The sequence below is a fragment of the Myotis myotis genome, unplaced genomic scaffold (genome assembly GCF_014108235.1).
Source record: "Myotis myotis isolate mMyoMyo1 unplaced genomic scaffold, mMyoMyo1.p scaffold_m19_p_12, whole genome shotgun sequence".
In the NCBI taxonomy this organism is placed as follows: Eukaryota; Metazoa; Chordata; class Mammalia; order Chiroptera; family Vespertilionidae; genus Myotis; species Myotis myotis.
This window is the reverse complement of record NW_023416316.1, coordinates 58,156,981-58,175,397: the sequence shown is the minus strand read 5'-3', so window position 1 is coordinate 58,175,397 and position 18,417 is coordinate 58,156,981. Positions and strand designations below refer to the sequence as shown.

General features: G+C 38.9%; 1 protein-coding gene across 3 annotated transcripts in view; it reads right to left on the bottom strand.

Moving 5' to 3' along the window:
* ADAMTSL1 (ADAMTS like 1) overlaps nt 1–18,417 on the bottom strand; it is a 900,799-nt gene that overhangs the window by 719,107 nt on the left and 163,275 nt on the right. The gene's annotated exons all lie outside the window — the stretch shown is intronic.

Sequence of the window (18,417 nt, the reverse complement as noted above, 5' to 3'; positions counted from 1 at the left end):
TGTTCTATTGCCTCGTTGACAAAGCTGCTTTTGAATGCTAGTGGCCCTATTCCTTTGACACTACACACTTTTATAATATTTGTTAATGCTATGGGACAAAATGCTCTGACTCCTAGTGCCAAAGGTTTGATTCAGTGTACATAACTGATCATACTCATCCATTTGTGCTCCTTTTTTTTTTTAATTGGTGCTTAAAGTAAAGAGCATATCCTTTGAAGGTCATCCACATTATTTCATAGGTATTTTATCTCTGCTCAGATTGTGGAGGAGTGGTGGCTTGTTTATGACTTTTATAACTGTATCTAATGCATGTATTAACATGACTGACGCAATGCATTGCAGAGCTAGTTTTCTGGTAAAGCCAATCTTTTAGGAATTGTTTTTCAAACCTTCAATAATTTTTTTCTTTACATTTCAAAAGAAAAGGTAGTATTGAAATGCATAAGAATAGTGAATGCTGCATTAAAAAGATCCAAATCTACGTAGTCTACAGCCTATTTTTGTTAGTCAGTCAAGAGCGTTTCAATGTGGGTATTATCAGACCTTTGTGAAATTTCTTCCTTTAAAAAAGGCCATATCCATTCAATTTGATTATATTTGGATTGGATACCCAGACCTATTCTTATTATATAAATTTAGACCATGTTTCCTGTTGGCTAGAACCTCATCCAAAAACTCAGATGTGACACTGTTGCTACTTGCAAGCTCCTCTGCTGCAAAGAACTAAACAAGTGAAGATGAGGGTGGCACTTGCAAAGTCAAGAAGAGATTATGTGGATTCCATTTTAATTTGTCTACACTCTTTTTGATCACAGGTAATTATAATTTGGCATTAGTTCAAAGACAGACAGACAGAGATCTTAAACTCACGCAGTCTTTACAAGATTCACAAGAGTAGCCCTGCTTCTTTGGGCCTTTTCTCCTTAGCACAATGCATGTGCGCCCAGCAGAGTTGAAACTTGCCCTGAAAAACTCATGGCCTCGGGGGTTCCATTGAGAAATGCTGTGTGGGCAAACAAAGCTCTCTCTTTGCAGCTTTACAAATGATAGGTTTTCACTTTATAAGATGTTTTCACTGCATTCTTAAAGCATCTGCTGATACCAAACAGCGTGGGCCAGCATTTCCAGTTTAGCATTCTCAGTGAAAACAAGTGCCTATTCATGTGAGACTCTCTTTCTCTCCTAATTAGTTGCTTTCATCCAGAAGCTGGGAGAACTAGCTGTAGAGTAAGGAGGCTAAAGTGAGATGCTAGCCTTACTCTGTGTGATTCCAGGTCCCTTCAAGCACAACCCTCTCACCACTGGCCTGCCCGGTCACAGATTGAATAGCTTTGGACAAGCACTTCAAGAAGCTCCCATGGGAAAAAAAGGAGGTGATGAGCGTCACCCTAGGACCTCAGAGATAAGAAATATCTGGACAGAGAATAAGCCAAGAACCTCCTTGATGGATGTTACAGAATCTAGCATGAGTTCGGTTACGGAAATGAGCATCCAACTGCTATACTAAACCTGTCCCACAGCCAACCGGTTTGATGAACTTCCCCAATTGTAAGAACCCTGACATGGTCCAGAGGGCCTGTGTTTTTGTTTTAATCTCCAGGGAGGATTACTTGACTAATTTGTCAGTGTAGTTTTTTCCAAAAAAGAAAAAATACTATGCAGTATAAGATGTCACTAACTTAAATAGAATTATGATTATGTATACATTCTAATGGGGTTGTATCCTTCTACAACATCTTCCCCATGGAAACAGTCCATGTCCTTTATTGCATTTGGCATTATGGGCGAGGTCTGCAAAGAAGTCTCTGCAAGGCCAGTTTTTGTTGCTATGTGATTTCGCCAGCACAACAATGTTCTTTCAAGTACCATATTTGTCCCTCTAGGCCAGAACACGAGAAAAATGAGGAAGATGATGTCTTATGAAATAAAGGCCTTAAAATAGTCCATCATAAACATTAAGGTGATTTTAATTGTATAATATTAAATGAAATATCAAAATGTGTCGCTTGGAAGGCTGAGAGAACATGAACACAGATTCCACTTTTCTTTTTCCAGACCATTCCATCAGGATGCTGTCAGTTTGAACAAGGGCAGCCAAATCCTGATTATCCATAGTAATCAGGTCATGGCTAATTAACACTCACAGATCATAGACTCATAGAAAGTTAGAGCTAGACGGGAAGTCAGAGGGCATTTAGTCCAATTTGTTTGTTTGACAAGACCAAAGAGTTACGGGTCTTGAACAAACTTACACACCTAATTAGGGGTAGAGACTAGAATAGAGCAGAGTTTCTGCCTCAGTTTACTTCTCTTTTCATGCTCCCCCCAGTAATTATTTTTACATGTCTTTCATTCATTTTAACATATAACCTTGCCCTCTTTCCCCCCAAAATAAAAGTTCTTAAGGGCATAGTTGCTGAGTTGACACTAAACACCCTTTTATGTCTAATTTGCCTTCCTGTGCTCCTGTTCTCCCTTAGTTTGAAGCATCATGTAAGTAACAAAATGACAAAGAGGCACAGGAGGTTAAAGAAGGCATAGGCCGTGGTCGGCAAACTGCGGCTCGTGAGCCCCATGCGGCTCTTTGGCCCCTGAGTGTGGCTCTTCCTAAGCCTTAGGAGTATCCTAATTAAGTTAATAACAATGTACCTACCTATATAGTTTAAGTTTAAAAAATTTGGCTCTCAAAAGAAATGGCAATCGTTGTACTGTTGATATTTGGTTCTGTTGACTAATGAGTTTGCCAACCACTGGCAAAGGGTTCTAGTAATTCACAAAGGGGTTATGCAAGGCGTGAATCATCAATGTCAGCAATGAAAGAGGTAGTCATTCCACAACTATGGTCACATGCAGAATACAGGGGGTAGTTGGAAGAGGACAAATCAGGGAAAGAACCAAAATGGAGATGATGGAGACTCCAGGATCCTTAGCACTAAGCACTGTGGAATCAAGCCAAAGGCTGTGTAATTAGGATGAAGTTGCTCATCCCTGCATCCAGTCTTCTATTTGAGTGAAAAATTTATCTGTGAAAGGGAAGTTTATATGAACGAGGGGAAAAGACTAAGCCAGTCAGAGATAGACAAGTATCACATGATCTCACTCATATGTGGAATCTACTGAACAAAATAAACTGATGAACAAAATAGATCAGGAGACATAAAAGCATGGAACAGACTGTGGAACCTCAGAGGGAAGGCAGGGGAGGTTGGGTGGGGGGAAGGGAGGGACTATGTAATACTTTCAACAATAAAGATTTTAAAACATAAAAAAGGATAATTATAGCAATGTTAATTGCACATCACATATGGATCAATGAGATCACCGCCCCCCCCCCCAAAAAAAAAAGTGGTTATATGGGAATTGGGAAAGATGGTCAACAGCACTATAAGGTGCTGTGTGACCTGCCGAGTGAATAAATCTTCCTAGGTCTCAGTTTCCCCCAGAATGAAGAGATTGAAAGATTATTTCCCAAAGCTTATTCTTCTATGCAATATAAGTTCCACAGGATGTTAATGTGTATTGAATTCAAGCGCGCACGCGCACACACACACACACACACACACACACACACACAATCAAATAAGTTTGAGAAATTTTAGGTTATAAAAATCAAACTGGCTTCATAACTAGAAAAATCCTGGAGTCTTCAATATGCTACTAAGCATGTCCATCTCCCACATGAGGTATAGTTTGTAGTAATTTTCCTCAGAAATTCTTGTTTACAGACTATCAGGTTATGTGAATGGTATTCCATGCAACACTGGCCTAGAAGATAATGTCTCTTCCAGCTCTTAAATTCTTTTCCTTTAATCCTCACTCAAGAATATGTTTATTGATTTTAGAGAAACATCGATGTGAGAGCAAAACATTGATTGGTTACCTCTCATAGGCACGCCAACCTGGGACTGAACCCACAACCTAGGTATGTGCCCTGACCCGGAATCAAACCTACGACCTTTAGGTGCATGCTATGATGCTCAACCAACCCAGCCTTACGGACAGGGCCACGCTCTTAAATTCTTACTATAAATATGATCTTGTATAATGTAGGTTGAAAAATCTAAATTTCATTTTTTTAAAAATGCCCACATCCATACAACATTGCTCTTTTATAATGGGAAGTTATATGTTACTATAAATCTACAATGTTAAATACTTTATAGCTGAGAAGTCTAAAATATGCAATTCTCCCACTTTCAAATTACTGATTGAACATGATAATATATTCCAGTGATGCCCACATTCCATGAAAATCTGAGAATGGCCTTGTATCTGTTTCAGAAATTCATAGCATTGACCTGAGGGAAAATAGAAAAAAGTTGAGCTCTATTTTCTTCCTTAGGTTCTTTCTTAAAAATACATTCATGTTCTTGACATCATAAAAATCCTCAGAAAAGATTATCATCTCTTGAGAGGACATAGTTATAGGTATCCAATTCTGATTTTTAAAATATATGTAGCATGTAATGAGCTTAAAAGTCATGAGCTACCTCAAATTGTCCCCCAAATCATCAGTTAGTCTAGTCCTAAGCATGTAAAATATTTACAATGAAAAGCCCAGATGTCTTTAATTTTCAATGAAAAAAAGTATTTTCCTGACCTTTCCACAATCTAATTTGTTATATACGATTAAAGACCTCTATATCCTAGAAATTTTTTGGCATCTCTGCTTATTATGGAATGGCCCAGGAATATAGAGAAAGTTTCTCACTAAACAGTCTACTTTTCAGACAACAGACATAAAAGTGACATAGGTACATACGCATAAGGAGAAGAGAACACTGAGTCAAGGGCATCAATTCAGATTTAAACAAAAACAACCAGCTTGGTCATAATCAAGTCCAAAGGTATCATAACTGAGGGCTCTTATGTTCTTTCTGCTCCCTGACCCACACAGCTCTGATCACATAAATCTATTATTTATAAACTTTTGAAGGATCCCTTCATCTACAAAATTAAGGACAGATTCCTCTACCTACCATTCAGCCATTGATAATATGAATATACTTTCTAGGCTAGTTCTCACAAATTCTTTCTATACAACATATATTCTAGCCAAACTGTCCATTTGGTATTGCCTGAGCATGCCCTATGCTTTCTTCCTTAGTACCTTTGCTCAAGCCAGCCCCTCCTGCTAAATGGGCATCAAATCAAAAGCAGCTAGTGACTTACATGGAAAAGAAAATTAAATTATCATGATACCTTTTTCAAGAGCAACGCATTATGCCAAAAGAAAGTGAAGTAACATATGTAAGTACTCAAGGACAGAAAATAGGAGCCAAATACCTCATATCCAGCAAAACTGACTTCCAACTATAAAGGGCACACAAAAAAACTATTGTTAACATGCATGAATGAACTACTACCAGGTATGATGGAATAAATGAATTTGTACTTCCACTATAAATGATAAAACAGAAACAAAATATATAAGGCAACTGTTTTTTGATATTATCAGCAGACAGCATAAAACTGTGATCCCTGAGGACCTGACCCTGTTCAGAGACATTTCTCAATTATCTCTTAACAGTTCAGTGAGCTGGAGTCCCAACTGAGTACTGTGGGCCTGCAGACATTAGAAGGCATGGATCAGAGTTTAAAGCAGGTGAACTGGCTGAAATCCATAGGGCAGAACACCAGAAAGAAGAGAGAGGCACAAACAGGGTGACCAGGATTCTGTAAATGTGGTGTGGGGCGGGGAGGGCAGGGGGTCCTCTAGAGCTGTTTGCCAAGACTGTGCATGTGCAGACAGAAACTATATGAGGCTTGCCCAGGAATGTATACCAGAGCAGACCAGAGTCTTAAAATAAATCTAATACCTTCTCTGATCATAATAGAATTAAATTAGAAAGCAACAAAAATAAGATATCTAGAAAACGTTCAAATGTCTGGAAATTAAATAACACACTTCTACTATGGGTTAATGAAGAATCCACAGGGAACATTTGAAAATATTCCAACTTAATGAAAATGGAAAACATCAAGACTTATAAGACACAGCTAAAAGAGTATGTAGAAAAATGTGCTATTTAAAATATATATATATATATATATATGTATATTTCTTTTATTTCAGAGAAGAAGCGAGAGGAGGAGAGAGAGATAGAAACACCAATGACAAGAGAGAATCATTATCAAGCCCAAAACCTCGGCATGTGCCCTGACCAGGAGTCGACCCATGACCTCCTAGTTCATAGGTCAATACTCACTCTCTGAACCACACCAGCCAGATAAAAAAAAACGTGTACTACTTCAATACTTACATTAGAAAAGTAGGTTTTAAATTAATGATCACTATGTTCATTTTTTGAGATGCTACCGTAAAAAGCTAGAAAGTAAATTTAAAGAGAAAATTATGACCAAAATAAGAAGGAAAGAAATAATAAATATGAAAGCAAAACTCAATAATATGAAAAGCAATGCAGAAACATAAAAAAGGTGGATCATTTGAAAATACTAATAAAATTAATAAACCCTAGCAAGATTAATAAAAAAGAAAAAGAGAAAACACAAAATACTTAGATCTCAAGAACCCTAGCTACTAAAAACAATGAATTCCTAATCAAAGAGTTTCCCCCTGAAAACTCCATGCCCAGATTATTTTAATAGTGACTTTGATCAAATATATAAATTCTTCCAGAAAACAGAGAAAAGGATGCATCCCAACTCATTTTATGAATGTAGAAAAATCCCCATACCAAAATCTGAGAAGAATATTACAATGAAATAAAATTACAGAGCAGTATCTCTCATGAACATCAATACCAAAATTCTTTGAAAAATTAGTAAATAAAGTTTAGTTATATATATATATAAAATAATACATCGTTACCAAATTAGGTTTGTCTCAGGAATGTACAAGATCAATTAAAGAAATTAAAAATTAAGATAATTTGCCATATTAAAATACAAAAGAGCATCCTCAACAGTTACAGAGGGGGAAATGGAACAAAAATTCAATGTCTCTTTATGAAAAACATTGCAGCACACTTGGAATAGATGAAATTTCCTCTAACCTGATACATCTCACAGAAACCACCAACTAATGTCATACTTGATGAAATACTGCCTTCCCCTACGATAAAGAACAAAGCAAGAATTATCTGCTCTCCCCATTAATATTCAACATTCTACTCTGGAGGTTCTAACCTATGCAATAGGGCAAGATGGAGAAACAAAAAGCTCAGATATAGAAAAAGACATTGTTAAACTGTCACTGTTTTCAGATAACATCATTGTCTCCATAAATAACACTAAGTATCTATAAAAATAAGCTATTCAATTTAATAAGCTAACTTAGCAAAGCTGCATCATACAAGGTCAATATACAAAAATTAGTTGCATGTCTCCAGACTAGCAACAACATCTGAAAAATTCCATTTAAAACACAGTACCACTTATAATAGCATCAACGAAGATAAATAACCAAGAATAAATTTATCATTTGCCGAAACCGGTTTGGCTCAGTGGATAGAGCGTCGGCCTGCGGACTGAAAGGTCCCAGGTTCGATTCCGGTCGGGGGCATGTACCTGGGTTGCTGGCACATCCCCAATAGGAGATGTGCAGGAGGCGGCTGATCGATGTTTCTCTCTCATTGATGTTTCTGACTATCTCTCTCCCTTACTCTCTGTAAAAAATCAATAAAATATATTAAAAAAAGAATAAATTTATCAAAAGATATCCACACTCTCTACACTGAAAACTACAATATAATACTACAAGAAATTAAAGAAGGCCTATATTAAAGAAGGCCAGATATATCATGCTCATGAATTGGAAGAACCAAAAGTTAACATCAACTTTCCTTTTAAATTTATCAGTAGATTCAACACAATCCCAATTATATTCTCAGCAGGACTTGCATAAATTGACAAGCTGATGCTAAACCTCATATGAAAATGCAAAGGACTTAGAGCAGTCAAAATAATCTTGAAAAGAGAAGAACAAAGTTGGAAAAGTTACAATACCTAGTTTGAAGACTTATTATAAATAATATTTATCAAGTCACTTTGTTATTAGAATGATAAACATACATAAATAGACCAAAATGGATTCCAGAAATGACCCACACAATTTTTGACAAAGGCACTAATACAAGTCAATACCAGATTAGATCATTTTCCAATAAATCCAGTAAAAACTAGATAACAATCTGAAGAAAAATATAAATGTTGACCTTTACATCACATACAAAAACTTATTCAAAATAGATTACAAACATAAATCTAAAAGCTAAAATTATAACACTTCTGGAAAAAGTATAAGAGAAATTCTTCTCTATCTTGAAAGTATACAGGGATTTCTTAGTAGACAAAAATGTTCTAACCATAAAATAAAATAAAAATTATAAACATATATTTGATGAAGGACATATGCAGAATATGTAAAGAATTCTTACAACTCAGTAAAGGGAAGAAAACAACTAAATTTTTAAAATCTGTAAAGGACTCACAAAAGAAGATATATGAATGGCAAATAATCATGTGAAAAGATGCTCAACATCATTAATCAGGAATATGACAATGATAATCACAATGAGATACCATAACACAGCCCTTATTGTTTAAAATTTGAAAGAATTACCACATAAAGTGTTAGCAAGAATGTGGAGCAATGAAACTTGTATACATTTCTGATAAGAGCATAAAATGTTACACTCATTTTAAAAGTAGTCTAGGAGTTTCTCATAAAGTTAAATACACAATTTTCATATGTCCCAGCAGTTTTATTCCTAAGAATTTACTCAAGACACATGAAAATATATGTCTATCAAAATACTGTAAAGTTCAGAGCAGTGTTACTTATATTAGCCAAAAACTAGAAAACATACAAATAGGTGAATGGATCAACAAACTGTGATATATGCCTACAATGGAACACTACATAGCAATACTGACAGACATAATGTTCAAAATGTTATGCTGTGCCAAAGTAGCCAGACCTAAAAGAGTAGACATATCACATGATTCCATGTATCAGCAATTCTAGAAAAGGCACATCTAATTTAGAATGAAATGCATATCAGTGTTAGCTTTAGGTAGGAATAGGTAACTGACTAGGAACGTGAACAAGGGAATATTTTTTGATGATGGAAATGCTATACACTTGTGTATATTTGATACACAAGTAGATACATATGTTAAAACTCATCTCAATGTCTGGCCAGTGTAGCTCAGTGGTTGAGAGTTGACCCAGGAACCAGAGGCCACAGGTTAGATGTCCAGTCAGGGCACATGCCCAGGTTGTGGGCTCAATCCGCAGTAGGGGGCATGCCAGAGGCAGCAAATCAATGATGTTTCTCTCTCATGGATGTGTCTATCTCTTATCCATCTCCTTTCCTCTCTCTCTCTAAAACAAGCATGTCAAACTCGCAGCCTGCGGGCCCCGGGCCGCATTTATTTGGCCTATGTTAGCCTTTGAGTTTGACATGTTTGCTCTAAAATATCATTAAAAACATATTTTTTAAAAAAATGCATTACAATGTATATATGCACTAGAGGCCCAGTGCACAAAAATCTGTGCACTGGCTGGGGGGGGGGGGGAGTACCCCCACTTGTGTCCTCTCACAGTCTGGGACCCCTCAGGAGATAACAACCTGCTGGCTTAGGCCCACTCCCGGGTGGCAGAGGGCAGGCCCAAACCCTAGGTGCCTGCCCTGCAGCCCCTGGTCGGGCTCAGAGCAAGGCCCATTGGGGAGTTGGGGCGCCGCCCCCTGTCATGCACAGAGCAGGGCAAATCAGGAGGTTGCAATGCCACCCTCAGTCACGCTCAGGGTAGGGCCGATTTGGGGGTTGGGGCACCGCCCCCTGTCACACTCAAGGCAGGGTCAATGGGGAGGTTGCGGCGCCACCCCGTCACACACAGAGCAGGGCCCATGGCGGGTTTGGGGCGCCGCACCCTGTCACACACAGAACAGGGCTGATCAGGGGGTTGGGGACTCCCCCCTATCAGGCACAGAGCAGGGCCAATCAGGGCGTTGGGGTGCCTTCCCCTTTCACAAACAGAGCAGGGCGGATAGGGATGTTGTGGCCCCGCCCCCTGTCACAAACAGAGCCTCAGGGTGATCAGGGGGTTTGGGCGCTGCCCCCTATCATGCTGCTCCAGGGGCCAGGAGACCTCGTGGCTCCTCTGATCCTGGTGCTAAGAGGCCTCGCAGCTCCGCTGATCCTGGTGCTAAGAAGCCTCGCTGCTCTGCTGATCCTGGTGCTGGGAGGCCTCACGGCTCCGCTGGTCCCGGTGCTGGGAGGCATAGTACCCTTTTACTATATAGGATAGAAGCCTGGTACACGGGTCGGGGCCGGCTGGTTTGCCCTTAAGGGTGTCCTGGATCAGGGTGGGGGTCCCACTTGTGTGCCTGGCCAGCCTGAGTGAGGGGATGATGGCTGTTTGCAGCTGGTCAAACCCCCTTCAGGGTGGGGGTCCCCACTGGGGTGCCTGGCCAGTCTGGGTGAGGGTCTGAGGGCCATTTTCAGGCTGGCGGGTGACTGAAGCTCCCAACCTCTCCTTTTTTCCTTTTTTTTTTTTTTTAATTCTGGGATTTATTTACCTTCTATGGCTGTCACTGGAGCTGAGAGCTGGCTTTAGCTCAGACCTCGGCTGCTGAAAGCAGGTTTCTGGGCTTGGTTTACCTTCTGTATTTGAAACTTTGTTGGGACTCCAGCTCTGAGATCCCGAATGACTGAAAGCAGGGTTTCTGGGGTTTTGTTTAGCTTCTATATTTGCAACAATGTTTCTTAGAGAGCAGCTCAGAGCTGGGCTGCGGCAGGTGGGGAACGTTGGCTTACTCCGTCACTGGAGCAAGCAAGCCTCATGTTCACTTCAGTTGCCTGGTTGCCAGCTGCCATCTTGGCTGGCAGTTAATTTGCATATTGCCCTGATTAGCCAATGGGAAGGGTAGCGAAGTTACGGCTAATTACCATGTTTCTCTTTTATTAGATAGGATTATACCTCAACAAAGTTGATTTACAAACAAGTAAAAGAAACTGACACAAGGTAAGTACATTCTATATTATTCCATTTATAGAAGCTTCTTGAGCTTATAAAACTAATCTATAGTAATAGAAATAATATCAGTGGTTATTTGGAGCAAAGGTAAAGAAAATTAATTGAGAAGAAGCACTTGGGAAGTTCCTAGAGTGACAAAGATGTTCTAACCCTGATTTGGTGGTGATTATACAACATATACATTTGTCAAAACCCATTAGAGTGAATTATTAATGTGGCCTTTTATATAAGTCAAGCTTCAGAAAAAGATGAATTCTAACAAAATCTTAGGAACTATTGTTCTCATGAGCAAGAGCGAAGACTAAAATAAATATCAGAAATGAAAGAGGAAATATTAGAACTGATACTACAGAAATACAAAGAATCATTAGAGAGTATAAACAATTAAACTGCAACAAATTGGAGTTTAATAGCTTAAATAAATAAATAAATTCCTAGAAACATACACCCTAACAAGACTAACTCACAGAGAAATAGAAAATCTGAGCAGACCAATAATGAGTGAGGAGATTGAATCAGTAATTAAAACCTCCCTTCTAAAAGAGAAAAGCCCTGGACCGGATGATTTTACTGGTGAGTTCTACCAAACATTTTATCTTTACTGTTAGAGGTATTACAGATGTCCCCTCTTTTCCCCAATGACCCCCTGCACCCCATATCCCTCCCATCTACCAAACATTTAAAGTAGAATTAATGGCAATACTCTCAAACTCTTCCCCAAAATTGAAAAGGACAGAATATTCCAAAACTCATTTTACAAGGCCAGCATTGCTGGGATAACAAAACCAGATAAGGACACTACAAGAAAAGAAAACTACAGGCCAAATATAAATGCAAAAAGTTATTGACAAAATGCTAGAAAACACAATTTAACCGCACATTAAATGGATCATGCAGTATGATTAAGTGGGATTTATTCCTGGGATGCAAGGATGAGTCAACATATGCAAATCAACAATTGTGCTACACCACATGAATGGAATGAAAGATAAGTCATATGAGCATTTCAGTGGATGTAGAAAAAGCATTTGAACATTCCCATTTTTTTTTTCATGATTAAAAACTCTCAACAACTTGTATGTAGAAGGACTATACCTCAACAAAATAAAGGCCATATGACAAATCCACAGCTAACATCCAACTCAATGGTAAAATGTTGAAAGCTTTTCCTTAAAGATCAGGAACAACTCAAGGAGGCCCGCTCTTATACTTTTATTTGACATAGTACTGGAAGTCCCAGCCAAAACAATTAGGTAAAAAAGAAAGAAAGAAAGAAAAGGCATCCAAATAATAAAAGAAGTGAAACTGTCACTATTTTCAGATGGCGTGAAAAAAACTCCACCAAAAATACTATTATCATTAATAAGTTCAGCAAAATTGCAGCATAAAAAATTCAGTTGTGTTTCTATACACTAACAAAAAACTATCTAAAAAAGAAATCAAGAAAATAATCCCATTTAGAATATCACCAATAAAATAAAATACCTAGAAATAAATTTAACCAAGGAGGTAAAAGACCTGTACACTGAAAACCATAAGATGCTGATAAAAGAAATTGAAGACAAAATAAGTGAAAAGATACCCTGTATATATATACATTGAAGAATTAATATTGCTAAAATGTCCATACAACCTAAAGCCATCTATATAGTCTATGTAATCTTTATCAAAATCCCAATGGCATTTTTCAAAGACTCAGAAAAATAATACTAAAATTGATATGGAAATACAAAAGACCCTGAAGAGCCAAAGCAATCCTCAGAAAGAACAAAGCTGAAGGTATCATACTTTCTGATTTCAAAATATATTACAAGCATATGGTAATCAAAGCAGTATGCCACTGGCATAACAAAGACACATAGCCTAATGGAACAGAATTGCGAGCCCAGAAATAAAACCCCACAAATTTGATGAGAGCCAATAATATTCAATAGGAAAACTGGATATTACCATGCAAAAGTATAAAATTGGACTCCTAACTTAACACCACTCACAAACATTAACTTGACATGGATTAGGCTTAAATGTAATAGCTGAAACATAAAACTCCTACAAGACAAAATAGGGGGCAAGCGCCTTGACAAGGACTTGGAAATGATTTTTTGCATATGGCCCTAAAAGCACAAGCAACACGATCTAATAGCCAAGACATGAAATAACCTAACTGTCTATCAACAATGAATATGCATGTAAAGAAACTGTGTTTATATACAACAGATTATTATTCAGCCATAAAAAGAAGGAAATCCTGCCATTTGCAACAGCACGGATGGACCATGAGGGCATCCTGCTGAGTACAGTATGTCAAACAGAGGAAGACAAATATAAATGATCTCACTTGTGTGTGGAATCTAAAACCCTTGTGCACTGTTGGTAAGAATGCAGATTGGTGCAGCCACTATGAAAAGCAGTACGGAGTTACCTCAAAAAATTAAAAATGGAACTTCTTTTTTAACCAGTGATTCCACTTCTAGGGATATTTCTGAAGAAACCCTAAAGATTAATTTGAAAGAATATGTACACCCCTATGTTCATTGCATCATTATTTCCAACTAGAGGCCCGGTACACAAAAATTTGTGCACCTGGGGGAGGGGGTCCCTCAGCCCAGCCTATGCCCTCTTGCAGCCCCCTTGGAAGATGTCCACCTGCTGGCTTAGGCCCTCTCCCTGGGGGATCAGGCCCAAGCTGGTAGTCAGACATCCCTCTGGCAGCCTGGCAGCCCTCGGGGGATGTCCACTTGCCAGCAGGGAGCAGGCCTAAGCTGCAGTCGGACATCCTTAGCGCTGATGAGGAGGCGGGAGAGGCTCCCACCACCACCACTGTACTGGCAGCCATCAGCCTGGCTTGTGGCTGAGCAGAGCTCCTCCTGTGGGAGCGCACTGACCACCAGGGGACAGCTCCTGCATTGAGCATCTGCCCCCTGGTGGTCAGTGTGTGTCATCGTGAGCAGTCATTCCCAGTCATTCTGCTGTTAGGGTCAGTTTGCATATTACCCTTTTATTATATAGGATAGAGACCTGGTGCATGGGTGGGGGCTGGCTGGTTTGCCCTGAAGGGTGTCCCGGATCAGGGTGGGGGTCCCGCTGGGGTGCCTGGCCAGCCTGGGTGAGGGGCTGATGGCTGTTTGAAGCTGGTCACACCCCCTTCAGGGTGGGGGTCCCCACTGGGGTGCCTGGCCAGCCTGGGTGAGGGACTAATGGCTGTTTGCAGGCTGGTCAAGCCGCCCTCCCAGTGGGGACCCTCACCCCATGGAGGTTTGGCCAGCCTGGGTGAGGGGCTGATGGCTGTTTGCAGGCTGGCCACACCCCCTTTAGGGTGGGGAGTCCCCATGGGGTGCCTGGCCAGTCTGGGTGAGGGGCTGAGGGCCGTTTTCAGGCTGGCCAAGCCCCCCCAGAGACGGAAGTTCCCAGCCTCTCCTTTTTTTCTTTTTTCTTTTTTTTTTCATTCTGGAATTTATTTACCTTCTATAATTGAAACTTTGTAGCCTTGAGAGGAGCTCAGAGCCAGCCAGGGTGAGCGGGAGGGAAGCTTGACTTCTTCCATCGCCAGGGGCAACCCACTTCTGCTAGCTCCAGCTCCATGGCCACGGCTGGCTGAAAGCAGGTATCTGGGGTTTATTTACCTTCTATAATTGAAACTTTGTTGCTTTGAGTGGAGCTCAGAGCCGGCCGCGGCAACTGGGAAGCTTGGCTTCCTCCATCATTGGGGCAACCAAGCCTCCTGCTTGCTCCAGCTCCGTGGCTGCCGGCCTCCATCTTGGTTGGGTTAATTTGCATATATTCGCTCTGATTGTCTGGTGGGTGTAGCTTAAAGCATAGCAAAGGAACAGTCAATTTGCATGTTTGTCTTTTATTAGTGTAGATAGCCAAGATTTAGAAGCAGCCCAAGTGCCCATCAGCAGATGAGTAAATAAAAAAAGCTGTAGTACATTTACATAATGGAATACTACTCAGCTATAATTCAATTAAAAAAAAAGATGTAGAACACTTACTCTACCTTAATCTCCTTGGCAGTCAACAATGATTAGTAGCCTTCCTTCTCCTTCCTCCTGTTGATCAAATTTCTACCATCATTCCTATCTTGGACTTCATATAGTATGCATTTGTTGGTGTCCAACTTCTTTTACTCAACATATTTCTAAGATTCATCCATGTTGTAGTGTGTACCAATAGTTTATTCCCTTTTATTGCTGAAGAATATTTAACTGTATGCACGTACTCCAACTGGACTACCCATTCACTGATTGATGGACATTTGTATTGTTTTCAGTTTCTGATTATTGTAAATAAAGTTTCTCTCAAAATTAAAAAAAAAAAATTTAAGCCAAACTCATAGAAACAGAGAGTAGAATCCTGACTGCTAGGGGCTGGGGAGTGTAGGAGATATTGGTCAAATTCTACAAACTTCCAGTTAGAAGATGAATAAATTCTGGGGCTATAATGCACATCAGGGTGACTAGAGTTAACAATACTGTATTATATACTTAAAGTTTTCTAAGAAAGTACATCTTAAATGTCCTCACCAGACACACACACACACACAGGGTAATTACATGACATAATGGAGGAATTAACTAATCTTATATGGTAATAACTTTACAATAAACATATGTGCCACATAATTATACTGTACACTTTATTTTTAATATATTTTTATTAATTTCAGAGAGGAAGGGATGGGGGGGAGAGAGAGAGAGAGAGAGAGAGAGAGAGACATCAATGATGAAAGAGAATAATTGATGGGCTGTCTCCTGCACACCCCCTACTGGGGATGAAGCCCACAACCCCCGGCATGTGCCCTTGACTGGAATAGAATCTGAGACCCTTCAGTACGCAGGCTGACGCTCTATCCACTGAGCCAAACCAGCTAGGGCCATATTGTACACTTTAAACTTACACAGTGTTATATGTCAATTACATCTCAATAGAGATGGGGGGAAATCAGGTGGACAAAAATAAAATGTATAGGTAAAAAGTGTCTTGGGAAAGAAGAAAGGAACTACTTGGCCAAGAAGTATAACATCAGCTCATAACGAAGCACCTCTGATCGTGGTAGTGTATTTGGTCAGCAGCATGGTGATGGGTCAGATAAAGCTGTCATCTCAGCTTATCACCTACTGGCTGAGTGACCATAGAATAGAGATTGATTTTCCCTAGGCCTTAATTTCTTCATCTATAAAATAAAAATAAACTCTTTAAAGAGTTTTAAAAGCCCATCCAAATTTAGTATCGCAGCGAGTAGTATTTAATAGCCAATCAAAAATGGTAACTATTACTCCAAGTTTTCCTGGCCTCCAGTTTCTAACTTCAGAAATTTACTATGGATACATTATCCAATGAAAACTATGCGCTCAATGATTCCCTAGAATCTGACAAAATAAAATATTATATCAACTTACAAACCTGAAAATCCATGTGGGACCTTTTTACCTTTCCAGATCCCCTTCTTGTCTTGTCTTATAATTACCTACCTCTTGTCCTTTCTTCTTAAAGTTGCCACATTGCACAATGAACTTCCCATGTGTCTCTTCCCTGTGAATCCCATCATCACCTGGTCCTACCCTCCCTATTTAAAGCCTGATTCAAATACTACTTTCTCCAATAAGCCCTCTGTTTCTCTTCCAAGATCAAAGCTCAAATGCTACATTCTTTGCAAAGACGATGACACCACTTCCAGAAATGGCGAAAAGCATTAGACACACACACCTGTTTCTCAGTCCCTAAAGAATTTGATTAGATTTTTGTAAGTATATTTATATCTTCTTAGCCTACTGATATGGAAAGCAGGAATTTAATAAAATCAGAATAGATCTAATATAAATTTCATAAACCTAAAAGAATAGCTGAAACTAACTAAATTTTAGAACTTTATCAAAGCTGCCTTGTGTCATCTGAATTTGAATATTATTTGTTAATCTTCAACTACTGGAGGGAAAACTGCATTGAAAACATAAATTTAAATTAGATATATTAGTCAAGTAGTTCAACCAGCAAAAGAGCTAATAATGAAATAAAAAATAAAAAATATATATAGGACAAAGAATACAAAGAAAATTTTCCGATTTTTAATCTGCTTCTCTGAAAAATACTATAAAATTTCTTCTTTACTATCTTTCTTCTAAATGGCATAATTTATGCTTTGGTACTTAGAAAGAAAAATCAGCTACAGGAACTAATTTTTTCTGTACTTGTCAGCTACTACCTATGCAGTGCCATTATGAATGGTCATTAGCTGCCAATTTAGGCATTATTACCACTAGGACTCTATAAAGCCTGTCTCATTGGTCAGTCTTAAAAAATGGCACAGCTGCAAAACAATGTCAGTTATGATTCAGCCCTAATTTTCCCTGTCAACAGCCTTGTTCAACTTCCCAGATACTCCTACTTGTTGCCAAATCCATTTTGTAAACGAAATCTGCCTTTTGAAAATCACCATATGAATATGTCAACAGGTCATGAAATATTTTCATTACAAATCTTAAAGAAAAACTTAGCTTTAAAGAAACTGTTTGGAAAATGTCTATTTCATTAAGTGCAAGTGTGAAATCTTGATGGAAAACATTTATTTTGGCAACTTGCTATTCTGTTGGTGGCCCCAAAGTATCCTGACCAGACTATCTTTGTGGGAGGTGGAACTGGGTGATTCTAGAGCAAATGAAAAATTCCTTACTAGGAGTCCCTCGGACCATGAGCATTGGGGAAAGACTGGAAAAATCCAATGTGCAAATACCAGGCACAAAGGCTTATTCTAAACGGTCCTATGTCATTAAAGTAATTTTTCAATTACATACATTAAGAAAAAAGTAGTGGTGTGGACCAAAGATAGTAGATAATCCCCAAATTATTCAGGTTTGACTTTGGAATAAATGTATATGTGCACACGCGTGCACGCACACAAACAATTCCCTTACTCAACTCTTGTTTAAGCCATTTTCTCTGCCTGCGAAGATTTTCCATTATCATCTGCTTGACAAGGTCCACTCTCCCTTTTATGATCAAATATGAATGTCACTTCCTCTCTGAAGTCTTCCCTGCCTTTCCAGGAAGATAATCTCTTCCTCTTCTAGTCTATTGAACAATGTCTCCAAAATTGTAGTCTGAGCCAGAATGTCCTTCCTTTTTAAGGATGAATGATATTTCACTGTTTGTTTATCCATTCATCCGCTGATGGACACTGAGTTGATTTCACCTTTTGGTTACTGTGAATAATGCTGCCATGAACATGGGTGTACACACATTTATTTGAACCCCTACTTTCAATTATTTTGGGTGTATACCCAGCAGTAGATTGGTAGATAATATGGTGATTCTATGTTTAATTTTTTATAAACTGTCATACCATGCTCTAAAGCAGCTCTACCATTCCATTCCTTTAAGTTTTCTATCAAAAAAAATGCAAGTCTAAAACTACA